This window comes from Podarcis gaigeae (assembly GCF_964106915.1).
Source record: "Podarcis gaigeae genome assembly, chromosome: Z".
Lineage (NCBI taxonomy): Eukaryota > Metazoa > Chordata > Lepidosauria > Squamata > Lacertidae > Podarcis > Podarcis gaigeae.
The window spans coordinates 34,723,349-34,735,978 of record NC_139691.1 but is presented as its reverse complement, the minus strand read 5'-3'; positions in this window follow the sequence as shown (position 1 = coordinate 34,735,978).

The window sequence follows — 12,630 nt, the reverse complement described above, 5'->3', positions numbered from 1 at the left end:
TTTTGCTTTTGGACATAGGATGGACAGGAAGATATAGGAACATAGGTAGCTGCCTTATATTGAGTTAGGCTATTTGTCCATGGGGTCACGAAGAGTCGGACACGACTAAACAACAACAACATTTGTCCATTTAGTTCATGATTGTCTATGATGAGTGGCAGTGGCCCTGCAGGATTTCAGAGTAGGTTATCTCCCAGCGGTACCTGGAAATACTAGGGATTGAACTTGGGACATTCTGCACTCAGAGTGAGTGCTCTGTGACTCACCTATGCTGCCTAGAACCTGTCTGGAAGCTCCTTCGAACAGGATGAGACTGCAGGTCCAAGGTTATAGGTAGGGGTCTTCCCCAGTCCTACCTAGGAATGGGGGATGAAATTTATTTCAGTTCACATTTAATTATGAATGTACCTAATTTTCCCTTTCAAAAAGATTGGACAAAGCAAAAATAGCTATTCTTCAAAATTTGCATTTTTTTAAAAAAAATACTGCAATGAACTAGAGGAAAGCATGAATTAAAATGCATAGATAAGGAAAGATGAAAGACAAAAATGCATTATTTTACGGGAAATTGCTTTGCAAATATATATATATTAGGCAAAACTGCAGGTAAAAAAATTTGCAAAGAGAAATTCACATAAAAATGCTGATGAGGATGTTTAGAAATACAAATTGATGTGGAAAACTGAACTTAAGCCTGAAAAAAGGAGAACTGAGAGAAACTCAAATTGTCAAATTTGCTCATCCCTGGTCCATTTTGGAGATACCAGGGATTCAACCTAGCTCCTTTTGCATGCAAATCAAATGTCCTGCCACTGGGTTACAGCCATTCTCCTTGAATAGAAGGCAAATGGATTTGAGGATGGTGCAGAACAGAATTGGTGAGAGGTGTGGCCTCAGACAGGTGAGTATTGAGGACAAGATAGAGAGGCTTAGAAGACCTCGTTCAGCCTGCAAGTCTGGGATTCTCATCTCTGCCTTACAAGGATCTGAGCAATAGTGTTTTTCTGAGTAACTATTGTATAGTACAGGGATGTGGAACAGGATCTGGTTAAGAGGCTGGATCCTTTTCCCTCCTGCCCTCAACCAAGTGAGAAAGGGGCCACCTACCTGTCTTTGAACATCTAGTTTGAAATTAGGCAATAGAACAGCACTTTGCAAGCCCCAATGACCAACTGATTGTTGGGACTTGTGAAACACAATGCATGGGACTTCATGCAGGGCTTTGCAGGTGTTAGAAAACCACCTTTTGACCCAACTGTGTCTCTTTTCTACTGAGAGCCAGTGTGGTGTAGTGGTTAAGAGTGGTAGTCTTGTAATCTGGTGAACCAGGTTTGCGTCTCTGCTCCTCCACATGCAGCTGCTGGGTGACCTTGGGCCAGTCACACTTCTCTGAAGTCTCTCAGCCTCACTCACCTCACAGAGTGTTTGTTGTGAGGGAGGAAGGGAAAGGAGAATGTTAGCCGCTTTGAGACTCCTTCGGGTAGTGATAAAGCGGGATCTCAAATCCAAACTCTTCTTTTTCCTCTTCTACTCATCTAAGGTCACATATGGCCTCTGTTAGGATGGAGGATGTGGGTTTGCCAAAATGGCCTTGTGGACCAAATGGGGAAGTCTGATAAGCTACAGTTTCCCCACTGCTGGTTTTGTGGGTATCAGCAGGGGATATACATAGGACATCTCAAGAACTCCAAATCCTACAACGCTGACCAAGCAGAGTCAAAAGGCTAGGCTCCAAGTATGTATACCAAGCCTGGCCAATCCAGAGATGCCTTGTTGTCTGCCAATCACAAGAGAAGAAGTTGGACACCTGAAATACTCTTCTGTTCCTGAAAGGGCTTTGAACTCTGAAAGCACACAATCCAGATAATCTCCTAGAATTGATGTCATTCTCAGTCTCTGATGACATGCAGTTCTTAATGTATTGCCAAAATTCTTTTTCCCAAAAAGAGCACATTACTGGACCTCTACTTTATTTAACTTTATTTTATAAATTGTAATCCTAAAATTTATTTTATAAAGTGTAATCCTAAACCACCAACTATTTAAAAATATCCTTATGTACAACAAAATCATTAAAACATAAAATAATAAAATACAGAGTATTGGTTCCAGCAATACTCTGTTGACTCCACAGCAATCTCCTGTGAATTTGATTTACTGACTTTTTTTCAGAAGCTTCTAGGTACTGATAGTGACTATATTTTGGGTCAGTGGCTATGCTTGGGACCAAATGTATCATTTTAGTATCACTGGAAAAGCTTTCCTTTTTTCCTTTTACACTGATAATCAGGTAAATCCACCCTTCCCTATAAAGTGAACATATTTTCAGGAGGCTGAGATTCAAGGACTAAGTAACAAACACTTCAAATAAACTCCAAAGTCTGCATGCACAGCACTGTGAAATCTATACAAGGAAGGCAGAAACAATCCAGTCTCATCTTCAGTGGCAATAAACCTTCTTGCAGCTGTAGGAAAGGTAGGCAGCCTAAAGATAAGTTGTTGGGGATAAAAAGGTGATATTTATAGCGCCAATGTTTTCCTTATTCATAAATCAAGCCAAGCTTGGAATGAAATTTCAACATAAAACCCCAATCTCTTTTTAAAAATGGGGGATGCAAGAAATGGAAGGAGAAGTGAAAAAAAGAAGTTCCAATTAAAATGAATTATTCTACAACATAGTGGTAAATATATTGAGGGGCAAGTGGGAATGTCTGCATGAGCTACACCAGTAGCCAACATGGTGCCTTCCAGATATTGGACTTGACCGTCCCCCAATCAGCCACAACCAGTAGGTACAATGCTCAAAGGTGATGGGAGAGGCACCAAGCTTGCTTTCCCTGAGCTACAACATTTGGCAGATCTATTAGCCATGTCCTAGCAGCCAAAAATTCAGCATCATTATGAAAGGGAGTTTATGTGCATTAAGAAGTATGTGCATAAGGCTCATTCAAGGGGAAGAGGAGACGTAACCCTGCTTTCTCTTCTTCCATTCTATTTCCCGCTACAAATGTGGTGAATTACAAGCCTCATGTGTCTACTAGAGACCTTCTTAGTACAAACATTGTCACTTTTAACTTCATAACTGCAGCTGTCTTATTTATTTATTTATTTATTTCACGAAATTTCTGGACCATTTGTTGTAAAAACAAAACAAGACATCAAACCAATTTTACTATTGGTGCTATATAACAGTGTCAGCTGTAATACTGTAAGAATGGGCTATAGTCACTTTTAGGGGGATGGCAGGTTTAATTTCATCTAAAATATCAAATGCTGGGATCATAATTTCAAATGTGATCTCTTCTGAATATTCTGACAACACTTGCCCTCTGACATTTCAAGGTAATAAATTGGCAAGCCTGCTGCTTAGCTCAAGGGTATCCATCCTGTATTAGCTATGCAAAAAATATATGATCCCCCACCTTCTGACAACTCTACACTGTGTTAACAGAAATGGGGTCTTATCAAGTCATGTCAAGGTTTCAGGGACTATGAGTCCCATCTTCCCTTTTGAGATGTAAAGGAGCATCATATAAACACAGTGCTGCAATTAATATTCATTGCCTATTTCTTGAGAATGATAGAAAAGCTCTCCCCAAACCAATCTGACATCGCAATACGAACAGATTGAGCATCAGAAATAGAGCAAAGTCTGGAGCAAATATTTATTCCTTTCAATTAAAGTTTCAGAAGCGTAATAAGGGTCTGCTCGTTTTGTCCAACATCCTGTTGTCACAGTAGTCAACCAGATGCCAATAAGAAGCCTGTAAGCAGGGCCTAAGTGCAAAAGCTTTCTCTTCACTTGCAATTCCTGGCAGCTGGTATACAGAGACAATACTTCCTCCTACAGTAGAAGTAGAACATAGCCATCAGAGCTAGTTGCCTCTGGTAGCCTTATCCTCCATGAATTTGTCTCATCCCCTTTTAAAGACATCCAGGTTGATGGCCATCATGGCATCTTGTGGTAGTGAGTTCCAGAGTCTGAGCATGTGCTGGGTGAAGCTGTTTTTCCTTTTATACTGAATCTTCCAACATTTAGCTTCATTGGATTGCTCCAGGTTCTAATATTCTAAAACAGGGGTGTCCAACAGGTGGACAGCGATCAACTGGTCGATCCCTGGGAGGTTTGGGTTGATCACGGGCTCTTTTTCCTTTGTTTGGGAAAGAGGACCCGGACCCGCCCCCTTGCCCCGTCCTCCGTTCGCACATGATCACTAGAACGGAAGACAGAGTTTTCGCTGTGAAGTTGTTTGTTTCCTGCTCGATCTCTTAGTGAGCGACTTTTTCCTTTCTCCCCTAAAGTAAGCTGAACATTTTTGACCTGCCTTTCTAAAGAACTTTCTAAACAACTTTTACCTGACCCCCCCCCCAAAAAAAGGGGTAGATCACTGCCAGTTTTTTATTCTGTGAGTAGATCGCAGTCTCTTGGGAGTTTGACGTCCCTGTTCTAAAAGTTCTTTCTGCCCACTTTATTCACACCATGCATATTTTTCTACACCTCTATCATGTCCCTCTCTTAGACACATTTTTTTCTCCTAAGCTAAAAAGTCCAAAGTGTCATAAATGTTCGGTCAACAAAACTACAATCCTATGTCCTGGAATTTGATGCAGCCTTGGCCAAGGTGAGATTATTTGTCAGTCTAACCCAGTAATGCCCACTTTGATTGGTTGCTGATCTTTAGGATCTCAGGAAGAGGTTTTCCCTGCCACCTGCTATCTGTTGCTTGCACCTGAAGTGCCAGAGGACCTGGGCATTTCTGCATTCAATGAAGAAGCTCTACCACCTAATCATAATTCTCCTTTCCTCGAATACTTACTTGAAACTCATTCCCACTGCACATCAGAGGTATGGCTTCTGAATAAGAATCAATGCTTTCCCCCCCAGGGGGTACTCAAGGATACACAGTATCGGCTCCTCTTTTTTGTTGTTAAAAAACGTGGCACTTACTGTAACAACTTCACAGTGAGTACCGGCACCTATTTTTCTAGGAGGGAGGGGGAATCACTGATAAGAATCCTACAAGGAATTTGTATATAAGAAACCCACCTGTGCATTGCACGGGTTTGAAGTAGGATCCCTTGGGATCCTATCGAACTCTATAGTTCTATGAGACCTAAGGCCCAGGAGTCAAATGCCCCCTCTGTCTGACCCTTGGGATTCTCTGCAAGAAACACACCCTTCCCATCTGCATTTCCCCCCACAGACTGCATTCCTGCCTGACCTTGGCTAGATCACGACACATCAAAAAAGCATTTCAGGAAAATGCGTTGCAAACCGCAAAGTGGGAAATCACATTGGTGAAAGACAGAACTCCACACCGCCAACTGGTGTCACAGTGTTATAATGCATTAAAATGCCTTTTCTTTACTAATGTAGCTGAGCCCCTTGATTCACATCCTCTTTGTTGGATTGGAATGTGTCTGATGATTCTTCTTGCTTGTGTGGTTGAAGGATAAAGAGGGGTGCAAGTGTGCAGAAAGTGCTCTACTATGCAAAGCTAAGTATAATATTATTTGGACCGCCCACCTATGTCTCTGGCCCTGGTCACCACTGGAATGTGCCCTATGTAAGGTGGCCCAGAAGGAAATGTGACCCTCAGTCTGAATAAATTCTTCACCCTATACTGCAGCAAGACAGGGAACTTGGATTGCAGGGCATAGTCATTTCCCTTCAACCCAGCTCCAGCTCTCTGCCTGCTGATGTATAGGATCAGTAATGTAAAGGGTTACTGGGCAAAGATGGCTGATAATGGTCTCTTCCTGTGGACATAATAACCTGGCTATCAAAGTAATGGAGAAAGAATCAGCAGGAGCCCACTGGAACCTCAACATTGTAACCCTTATCCTTGCTATGATTGCTTTCCACCATAAAAATCATGAAAAAAAATTTTTTTTACAAGGTCATGGGCAAAATTACTAACGGGGAAAAAAGAATTTAATAATAGATGTAGTATTTTTCCCCTTTTGGGGTTTATGCCACAATTTTGTCTTATTATGACTTATTGGGAGAAACCCCAGTAGAGAAACAGCATCTATTATTAAAAACTCTTACCAGATATTCCTGGAAGACCAACTGGTCTGGTGGTGATAGCCTCATATTGCTGTCATGTTAGCTTTGCTTACCACTAAACAAACCTATTTTTTTCTCCCCCTTCTCTTAGTTTCAGCAGAAAAGTACCTCTGAAACTGCAGCATTTAAAATACCATTTACGTCTATTGCTCTTAGGTGCCCCATCATAATTCCAGCTGCAAAAGTGGTTTTTCCTGTGGCATTTGGCTGTTGATATATTACACACACACACACACACACACACACACACACACACACTTTTTGAAAATGGGAGAGGAAGCCTGATGTTGCATAGCAAACAATATTATTATTTTTAATTTTACCGAGCTTTTGCATTATGAAGGTGTGAAAAGGATATCCCTTCCAGTAATAATAATAATAATAATAATAATAATAATAATAATAATAATAATAATAATAATAATTTATTATTTGTACCCCGCCCATCTGGCTGGGTCTCCCCAGCCACTCTGGGCGGCTTCCAACAAAGATGAAAGATACACTAAAATGTCACATATTAAAAACTTCCCTGAACAGGGCTGCCTTCAGATGTCTTCTGAATGTCAGGTAGATGTTTATCGCTTTGACATCTGATGGGAGGGCGTTCCACAGGGCGGGCGCCACTACCGAGAAGGCCCTCTGCCTGGTTCCCTGTAACTTGGCCTCTCGCAGTGAGGGAACCGCCAGAAGGCCCTCGGAACTGGACCTCAGTGTCCGGACAGAACGATGGGGGAGGAGACGCTCCTTCAGATATACTGGACCGAGGCCGTTTAGGGCTTTAAAGGTCAGCACCAACACTTTGAATTGTGCTCGGAAACGTACTAGGAGCCAATGTAGGTCTTTCAAGACCGGTGTTATATGGTCTCGGCGGCCGCTCCCAGTCTAGCTGCCGCATTCTGGATTAGTTGTAGTTTCCGGGTCACCTTCAAAGGTAGCCCCACGTAGAGCGCATTGCAGTAGTCCAAGCGGGAGATAACCAGAGTATGTACCACTCTGGCGAGACAGTCTGCAGGCAGATAGGGTCTCAGCCTACGTACCAGATGGAGCTGGTAAACAGCTGCCCTGGATACAGATTTGACCTGTGCCTCCATGGACAGCTGTGAGTCCAAAATGACTCCCAGGCTGCGCACCTGGTCCTTCAGGGGCACAGTTACCCCATTCAGGACCAGGGAATCCTCCACACCTGCCCGCCTCCTGTCCCCCAAAAACAGTACTTCTGTCTTGTCAGGATTCAACCTCAATCTGTTAGCCGCCATCCATCCTCCAACCGCTTCCAGACACTCACACAGGACCTTCACCGCCTTCACTGGTTCTGATTTAAAAGAGAGGTAGAGCTGGGTATCATCTGCATACTGAAGCAGTCCCTTCCAGTTAAAAAATCTGGGGCCCTTCCATCATCTCCTATCAGAATGACCTTTCTCCCTTTGGCTGCGGCTGAGGCCAAAAGTTTTGATTAAGCCCCCGATAAATTTTCCTAGTTGCACTGACCTTCTTAAGGCTTTCACTGATATCCTTCAGACATTTTGCTTGCACAAGGACCTTCAAAGTTGCTTACAATCTTGTTTGGATCCAGTGCTCATCCAATGATACATTTCAACTTAGCCTTTTAGTTCTGTCACTGTGTGCATTTTTAAACAAAACATTCATAAAACAACAGTAACTTTATCAAACACCTCAACAACTCTTAGTTCCCCACTTTCAACAGATGCCTGAAGACAGAGAGGGGGCCTGCCAGATCTCCCATAGCAGGGAACTCCATAACCTAAATTAGGGGCTCCCAAACCGTCAACCAAGGACCACCAGTGGTCCTCAAACTTCCTTCTGGTTGTCCATCATATATCTGTAAAAATGCAATTAAAAATCATTCAGCATCTAACATAACATATTGCAACTGCTGCACCAGGAAGAAAAATCAGGAGCTGGTCTGCCCAAGACCTTTAGCAATTTTCAAGTTACCCATGGGGAGTAGGGAACTGACCCTGATGCCCAAATAGGTAGACCCTGCTTCTTGTGCCCACCAGCCTTAGAATCATAAAGGCAGGCCTCTTCTAACACCTGGCATGCACGGGCAAGTTCACAGAAGTAGAGGTGGTCTTTCATATATCAAGATCCCAAACACTTTGAGGCACAGCTATCCTGCACTAGGTTAGCAAAGGCTGGTTGTGATAGACAGCTGAGCTAGACCAGAGTCTGGTTATGCAGTGCCTCAGAGGTCCACCAAAGTGTTGGAGCCACTCTCTGATTGACTACCAAGACAGCAAGGCAGAGGGGGGAGGGAGGTGGTGACAGCACTTTGGGAGGGAGAATAAAAGGATCAGTTTCTGAGATAGTGTTCAGATAGTTAAGGAGATAGTTAAAGGGGAAGAGCTGGAGTGAGATATTTTAAGAGATAGTTTGGGGATGGAGAGTTAGTGAGTTGAATGAAATTAACAACAACTGGATCCTTTAGATGGAGAATGAATGACACCCTATTTAAAGATGAAGAGATTTATAAAAAGGCCCAAAAAACATTGAAAGATTATTTTGAGATAAATTTGAGAACAGACGTGGAGAAAAGAACAATCTGGGACGCTAGCAAAGCCGTGATGCGAGGTTTCCTAATTCAACAGAACTCTATAAAGAGGAAAAGACAAAATGAGAGGAAAGAAAAAATTCTAGGAAAAATGAAAGAAGGAGAAAAGAAATTGAGGTCCAAACCAAAGTCTCAAGAGATCTTGAGAGAGATAAAGTATTATCAGACGCAATATATGGAATTGATGAATCAAGAAATAGAATGGAAAATAAAGCAAATGAGACAAAAAACATTTGAATCAGCAGATAAATGTGGGAAACTTTTGTCATGGCAACTAAAAAAGAGGCAGAAATTGAATACAGTGACGAGTTTAGAGATGGAGGGAAAGACTATCTACAAACCCAACGAGATAAGTAATTGTTTTCAAAGTTTTTTTAGGGAATTATATACACAAGGGCCAGTAAACGAACAAGAAATTGAAGAATTCCTTAGAAAGTATGGACTACCAAAAATTTCAGAACAAAATAAAAGGATCTTGAATGAGAAAATAACAGAACAATAGATAGAGGGTGCCATTCAGAATATGCAACTGGGAAAATCACCAGGACCAGATGGTTTGACTGCCAGATACTACAAAATGCTGAAGGATTGGTTAATACAACCATTAAAGGAAGTTTGCAATGAAATTATGGAGGGGAAAAAGGCACCTGAATCATGGAAAGAGGCTTTCATCTCACTTATACCGAAAACAGAGACTGAAAAAAACCAGGTTAAAAACTACCGCCCTATATCTTTACTCAATGTGGATTATAAAATTTTTGCAGACATTTTGGCAAAAAGATTGAAGAGAGTGTTATTAGGGGAGATTCATAAGGACCAAACTGGCTTTCTCCCAGGGAGGCATATGTCAGACAATGTGAGGAACATTATCGACATTTTGGAGCTGTTAGAAGTTGACATTAATAGAAAGGCTGTTTTAATTTTTGTGGATGTGGAGAAAGCCTTTGACAACATTTGTTGGAGCTTTATGAAAAAGAATCTCCAAGGGATGGGGGTAGGCCAAGGTTTTGAAAACGGTATAGGTGCAATATATTCAGAACAAAAAGCAAAGTTAATTGTAAACAATGTGGTAACGGAAGAAATATCTATAGAAAAAGGTACACGACAGGGTTGCCCAATATCCCCTCTGCTTTTTATATCAGTCCTGGAGGTTTTGTTAAATATGATTAGAAGGGACCAGTTGGTTAAAGGAGTTCAGGTCGGAGCCAGACACTACAAATTAAGAGCATTTGCAGATGACCTAGTTTTGACTTTGCAACAGCCAGACACTAGTACCAAAAGAGTGTTAGAACTAATTGAAATATTTGGTCAAGTAGCAGGATTTAAATTGAACAAACAGAAAACAAAGGTTTTGGAGAAAAATTTAACAATGGAAGAAAGAGAGAGGTTTCAGAGTGAAACAGGTTTGGAAATAACGAAAAAAGTGAAATACCTGGGGGTAAACTTAACATCTAAGAATGTGAATTTATTTAAAGACAATTATGAAAAATGTTGGTCAGAAGTAAAGAAAGATTTAGAAACATGGTCAAGGTTGAAACTGTCCTTGTTAGGTCGAATTGCTACTATTAAGATGAATGTATTGCCTAGAATGCTATTTTTGTTTCAGACCTTACAAATTCTGGACAAGATGGATTGTTTCAAAAGGTGGCAGAAAGATATATCAAAATTTGTCTGGCAGGGCAAAAAGCCCAGAATAAAGTTTAAGATTTTAACTGATGCAAAAGATAGAGGGGGGTTTGCCCTGCCGGACTTAAGATTATATTACGAAGCAGCAGCTTTCTGCTGGCTGAAAGACTGGCTACTTCTTGAGAACACAGACATTTTGGATTTGGAAGGATATGATAATAGTTTTGGTTGGCATGCATACTTATGGTATAACAAGGCAATGGTGTACAAAGGTTTTAAAAACCATATTGTTAGAAAAGCATTATATAATGTTTGGAGCAGATACAAAGACCTATTGGAAAGTAAAACTCCCAGGTGGTTGTCACCAATGGAAGCTAAGGGGGTGAAAAAACTTAATATGGATTCTAAATGGCCAAAATATTGTGAAATCTTAGAATATGAAGGTGAAAGGGTTAAGCTTCAGAGTTATGAAAAACTAAAGTCCAAAGTTCGAGACTGGCTGCATTACCACCAGATAAATGAGACATTCAAAGAGGACAGGAAAATAGGATTTCAGAAGGAGAGGTCAAAGTTAGAAACAGAACTGTTAGAACCCAATACTAAGAATCTGTCAAGAATGTATAATTTGCTGCTTAAATGGAATACACAGGAGGAAACGGTGAAATCAGCTATGATTAAATGGGCACAAGATATCGGTCATGACATTATGTTCGCTGACTGGGAACAGTTATGGACCACTGGTGTTAAGTTCACGGCATGTAATGCCTTAAAAGAAAATATAATGAAAATGATCTACAGGTGGTACATGACCCCAGTCAAGCTTGCAAAAATTTATCATCTGCCCAATAATAAATGTTGGAAATGTAAGGAGAATGAAGGTACCTTCTATCACCTATGGTGGACCTGCCCGAGGGTGAAAGCATTCTGGGAAATGATCTATAATGAAATTAAGAAAGTCCTTAAATGGACATTTACTAAGAAACCAGAGGCTTTCCTCCTGGGCATGGTTGGCCAATTGGTGCCAAAGAAGGATAGGATTTTCTTTATGTACGCTACTACAGCAGCAAGAATTCTTCTGGCAAAGTATTGGAAGATGCAAGAACTACCTACTCTGGAAGAATGGCAGACAAAGGTGATTGACTTCATGGGACTGGCAGAGATGACCGGCAGAATTCGTGACCAGGGGAAAGAGGCAGTGGAAGAAGATTGGAAGAAATTTAAAATATACAGTGGTGCCTCGCTAGACGAAATTAATCCGTTCCGCGATTCTCTTCGTCTAGCGGTTTTTTCGTCTTGCGAAGCAAGCCCATTGACAGCTTAGCGGATTAGTGCTAGAGCTGTCAAGCGGCTTCCAGCGATCAGCTGTTAAGCGGCTTATCAGCGGAACAGCTGATAAGCGGCTTAGCGGCTTAGGAAAAGGGCAAAAAAAGCAAAAAAAACCCGCTGGGGGACGCAAGATTTTTTCGTCTTGTGAAGCAACCCCATAGGGAAATTCGTTTTGCGAAGCGCCTCCAAAACAGAAAAACCCTTTCGTCTAGCGGGTTTTTCGTCTTGCGAGGCGTTCGTCTTGCGGGGCACCACTGTATCTTAAAAACTGTTGTAAAATTGAGGAGTGTTAAGATGTCAAGGGGTAAGAAGCAGAGAATTACAGCTGTAACCAACAAATTTATGGGAATTTAATGAAAAGGAACTAAATGGATAAATTGATTAAAGGGTTGCTAAAAATTTTTTTTCTAAAATAAGGATGCAGCGAAAGGGAGGTATGGAGAAGTCGATTGAAAGAAGTTACAAGAAAATAAGATTACGAATTTATTTATGTTTGATTTGTTTATGTTTGTTTGTGTTTTGTGATGTGTTTGTCTTTTAATTATGTGTTTTAAAAATTGAATAAAAATTATTTAAAAAAAGAAGAAGAGAGAGTTAGTGAGTTGATTCTGGTCTCTGTGTGTAACATCCACTCTGAGGAAAATATCTACAGCTAGAGAAAGGAGTCTCTGAACTTAGATAGAAAGACAGTGTGTAGTGTTTTGGGAGAGCCTTCAGTCAGGAGTTAACTGGAGGTGGGGCTGAATTTGAGCAGAAGTAGTAGCTGTGAGGTTACAGTCTACTGAGGTCTCATTTCAGTCAGGAGGGGATAGATATCCTAGAAAGAGAAGGCTACCAACCCAGTTAGGAGGGGTGTGGTGACCCCCTGGGTTTGTTATACTGCTAGGAGTACCTCAGGAATGTGATTGTTAAGAGGTTGAGAAACTGAAAGTATCTTCTTGGCTAGGAACCAAAGTATTGAACTGTGAAGGAAGCTGTGCATTAAGCTTGTTTAAGAACCTAAGTATTAAGCTGTAACACCTATGCAATTAAGTTA